We start from the raw sequence: 5343 nt of genomic DNA, 5'->3' as shown, positions 1-5343 counted from the left end.
TTGTACCCCTACCCAGTTGGACAGAGAACCAGCTACACCCCTTCTAACCCCAACCCCAGCAAATAGTAACCCAGTTCCCGTGACACAACACCGTCTCCACCACAGAGCACCCAAACACGAGCAGTTAGTAAGGCAACTGCAGTGCCCAAAGCACGAGGACCACCACTCCGAACCCCAAGTCAATGCTTAAAGCAGAAGAAGAATTGTTCTCAGGTCAGGTTCCATAGCTATGGTTCATACTACTTTGCTCTTGCATCACTATATTTACTCATACCAACTAATTTCAAATTTAAAGGATGCAATTGAAACTCCAATGGCGCAACAGGTATGTTTTAAACCTGTTTCTTTAACGTGTTTGCTGTTGTAACTTGCTCTATGTTGATTTCAGTTTCAATTGAATAAACAGTTATGTTCTCATGCCATGCACATTACAAGTGTTGTTATTGCTGTGTAGTTTCCCACACTTATATTCTGTCTATGCTGCTTTGTCTTAAATAGATATGATTCGAACTATATCTATCTTGATTTGGCAACATAAACTAGAATGATATAGACCATACAGTGACCATACTACATAGATATATGTTTGTTTCATGCTGTTATCCTGTCCACCTTACTACTGAACTAGTTTACCAAAATGATTTTCATATACTACATTGTAAACCTGTGACGTGTTTGTTTGTTTCTCTTTTAGAACGCGGATAAAATATTGGAGAAGAGTACCCCGTTATGCAATGGTAAAGGAAGTAATGCAGATAAGGTTCAAGATAGTGAGACATCCCTGTTGGTCTGCAAGAAAGCTGATAAAAATATATTGAAGACACTGAGACAACCCCAAAGTCCTGTCTAGATGTAGTGTTCGAGTTACTGGCTACTACTGCTGGCACCAGCTCTTCGAACTCGCTGCCTGAATCAGTTCGGCTTCTTGAGTCTCAACTTCAAGTTGAAAGACATCGATCAGATGTTATGCGACAGGAAGCCGAAGGACTGAGGAAGTCCCTGCAGAATCCAGATGCATACTTTCTGGTGCAACAGCAAGTACTTGAGGATTTAAGCGCCAAACATGAGAAAGTTAATAAGCTTGCTAAGCATCTTGCCAGCATTATGGGTACCCAGGATATTGTTTCTTGAGTTCTTCTGAAGTGGTTTCAGTTCTGGACTTGTTTTGCTGCGGCGTTTATATGCTGCTTTGTTCCCTATGTTTGCAGTGGTGGCGAACTTTGATGCCCAGTGGATATAATATGTGTAATAGCCTTGATAGCCTAGCGTAAGTTGCTTGCTAATTTATTTCCTTATTGTCTTGTTTATTTGTGTTCTTGTAGTCAGTGCAGTTCTTTTTCTGCGGTTTGCTAGTGGCCGCAATAACCTATTTTTTAAAACTAGGCCACAATAACCATGGGCTACATATTTACTGTAGTTAACATGGGCCTCCTACGGGCCGTAGAAACAATGGGCCTTCTACGGGGCATAGAAACAATGGGCCTTATACGGGCGGTAGACACAATGGGCCTTCTACGGGCCGTTTGATCGGTTGGCCAAACATGGGCCAATAACAGACCACATTATGGCCGTAAATGGGCTAGAGTTGAAATCGTCCGTTCATGGGCCGACCATAATGGGCCATGGTTAATCGGCCATATTTGATGACGATATGAAAACGGCCCAATGTATTAACGGGCCACAAACGGGCTGACTGTAACCACGGGCTGAATTTGGCCCACAAGCAGAAAATGATAGTAACGGGCCGTAAGTAAACGAATGCTAGAAATGAGCCCAAGAATAAATGGGCCCTGAGAAGGCCGAAAGATAACATGGGCTGGAAACGGCCCAATGGAATAACGGGCCGTTAATGGGTATAAAGTGATACAGTCTTCATTACGGGCCAGTTTCACCACGTGCCGTTAATGGGTATAAAGTGATACACTGTTCATTACGGGCCAGTTTTACCACGGGCCGTTAATGGGCCGAGAGTTACAAAGGGCCTCATATGGGCCGAAAGACGTCATGGGCCATACATGGGCCGGAAGTTAAAATGGGCTGGAATTATATTGGACGGCCCAGATGACGCTACTGGGCCTAATTAGGATAGGCCGTAAACGGGCCCTGGGTTAGCGGGCTGTAAATGGCCTATATGCGAACATGCCATTAACAGGCTTGCCGTGGGCCAGCCCGCCACCTTTTGACCAAGTCAAACGGGCTGGCCTTTTCACAGGAATGGGCCTCTGTTGGGCCGTGCCACGGGTCGATGTATCATAGGCGCTTTGGGTCCAATGAGTGGATGACATCTGTCCCAACGGTGAGCCGACACGTGTTTCCTCCAGCCAATGATGATTTTACACGTGGAAAATCCCCATTGGTCGGGGCTGTTAACGGGTTATCGGATCCAAAACCGGACCCGATAGCTTAACGGCGTTCCGTTACGGTGGATGCCACGTGTCGGTCACCCTTGACGAAAGCACTTATGTGACGCGCGATTTATCGTCATGGAAGTGGACACTTCCGTGATGATAATTTTGGTAATGTCATGGAACACTTCTACGACAGCACAGGTATGACTATCTTGATTCTGTCATAAAATCGTCATGGATGTACATGCATGACAGAAAACGTGACCTACTGTGACAAACACGTATCATCACGGAAGTGTATTTTTTTGTAGTGCAAGCAAATGCCCGAGTTGAGAGATATGAAGTCTCCAACAAGTTCTGTAGCTGCAAAATGGAGGAGAATAGTTCTGTCAGGGAACACATACTCAGAATGTCTGGGTACACAACCACTTGACTCAGCTGGGAGTTAATCTTCCTGATGATAGTGTCATTGGCAGAGTTCTTCAATCACTGCCACCAAGCTATAAAGGCTTCATGATGAACTATAATATGCAAGGGATGGAAAAGACAATTCCCGAGCTCTTCGCGATGCAAAAGGCTGCGGAGGTAGAAATCAAGAAGGAGCATCAACTGTTGATGGTTAGCAATACCACTAGTTTCAAGAAAAAGGGCAAAGGGAAGAAGGGGAACTTCAAGAAGAACGGCAAGCAATTTGCTGCTCAAGGGAAGAAGCCCAAGTCTGGATCTAAGCCTGAGACTGAGTGCTTCTATTGCAAAGGGACTGGTCACTGGAAGCGGAACTGCCCCAAGTATTTGGCGGATAAGAAGGATGGCAAAGTGAAAGGTATATTTGATATACATGTTATTGATGTGTACCTTACTAATGCTCGTAGTAGCGCCTAGGTATTTGATACTGGTTCTGTTGCTCATATTTGCAACTCGAAACAAGGGCTATGGATTAAACGAAGATTGGCTAAGGACGATGTGATGATACACGTGGGAAATGGTTCCAAGGTTGATGTGATCGCTGTTAGCATGCTACCTCTACATCTACCGTCGGGATTAGTTTTAGACCTAAGTAATTGTTATTTGGTGCCAGCGTTGAGCATGAACATTATATCTGGATCTTGTTTGATGCGAGACGGTTATTCATTTAAATCAGAGAATAATGGTTGTTCTATTTATATGAGTAATATCTTTTATGGTCATGCACCCTTAATGAGTGGTCTATTTTTGTTGAATCTCGATTGTAGTGATAACTATATTCATAACATTGAAGCCAAAAGATGCAATGTTAATAATGATAGTGCAACTTATTTGTGGCACTGCCGTTTAGGTCATATTGGTGTAAAGCGCATGAAGAAACTCCATGCTGATGGGCTTTTGGAATCACTTGATGCTTGCGAACCATGCCTCATGGGCAAGATGACTAAGACTCCATTCTCCGGAACAATGGAGCGAGCAACTGACTTACTGGAAATAATACATACTGATGTATGCGGTCCGATGAGTGTTGAGGCTCGCGGTGGGTATCATTATTTTCTAACCTTCACAGATGATTTGAGCAGATATGGATATACTACTTAATGAAACATAAGTCTGAAACATTTGAAAAGTTCAAAGAATTTCAGAGTGAAGTGGAAAATCATCATAACAAGAAAATAAAGTTTCTACGATCTGATCGTGGAGGTGAATATTTGAGTTATGAGTTTGGTCTTCATTTGAAACAATGTGGAATATTTTTGCAACTCACGCCACCTAGAACACCACAACGTAATGGTGTGTCTGAACGTCGTAACCGTACTTTATTAGATATGGTGCGATCTATGATGTCTATTACCGATTTACCGCTATCGTTTTGGGGTTATGCTTTAGAGACGGCTGCATTCATGTTAAATAGGGACCATCTAAATCCGTTGAGACGACACCATATGAACTGTGGTTTTGCAAGAAACCTAAGCTGTCGTTTCTTAAAGTTTGGGGCTGTGATGCTTATGTGAAAAAGCTTCAACCTCATAATCTCGAACCCAAATCGGAGAAATGTGTCTTCATAGGATACCCAAAGGAGACTCTTGGGTACACCTTCTATCACAGATCCAAAGGCAAGATATTCGTTGCTAAGAATGGATCCTTTCTAGAGAAGGAGTTTCTCTCGAAAGAAGTGAGTGGGAGGAAAGTAGAACTTGATGAGGTAATTGTACCTTCTCCCGAATTGGAAAGTAGTTCATCACATAAATCAGCTCTAGTGATTCCTACACCAATTAGTGAGGAAGCTAATGATAATGATCATGAAACTTCAGATCTAGTTACTACCAAACCTTGTAGGTCAACCAGAGTACGGTCCGCACCAGAGTGGTACGGTAATCCTATTGTGGAGGTCATGTTACTTGACCATGACGAACCTACAAACTATGAGGAAGCGATGATGAGCCCAGATTCCGATAAATGGCTTGAGGCCATGAAATCTGAGATAAGATCCATGTATGAGAACAAAGTATGGACTTTGATTGACTTGCCCGATGATCGGCGAGCCATTAAGAATAAATGGATCTTCGAGAGGAAGACAGATGCTGATAGTAGTGTTACTATCTACAAAGCTCGAATTGTCGCAAAAAGGTTTTCGACAAGTTCAAAGATGTTGACTATGATGAGTTTTTTCACTCGTATCGATGCTTAAAGTCTGTCCGAATCATGTTAGCAATTGCCACATTTTATGAAATTCGGCAAATGGATGTCAAAACTGCATTCCTTAATGGATTTCTTAAAGAAGAGTTGTATATGATGCAACTAGAAGGTTTTGTCAATCCTATAGGTGCTAACAAAGTGTGCAAGCTCCAGCGATCCATTTATGGACTGGTGCAAGCATTTTAGAGTTGGAATATACGCTTTGATGAGTTGATCAAAGCATATATAGTTTTATACAGACTTGCGGTTAGGAATGTATTTTACAAGAAAGTGAGTGGGAGCACTACAACCTTTCTGATAAGTATATGTGAATGGCATATAGTTGATCGGA

This window comes from Aegilops tauschii, chromosome 1 (assembly GCF_002575655.3).
Source record: "Aegilops tauschii subsp. strangulata cultivar AL8/78 chromosome 1, Aet v6.0, whole genome shotgun sequence".
Lineage (NCBI taxonomy): Eukaryota > Viridiplantae > Streptophyta > Magnoliopsida > Poales > Poaceae > Aegilops > Aegilops tauschii.
This window is presented reverse-complemented; position numbering follows the sequence as displayed.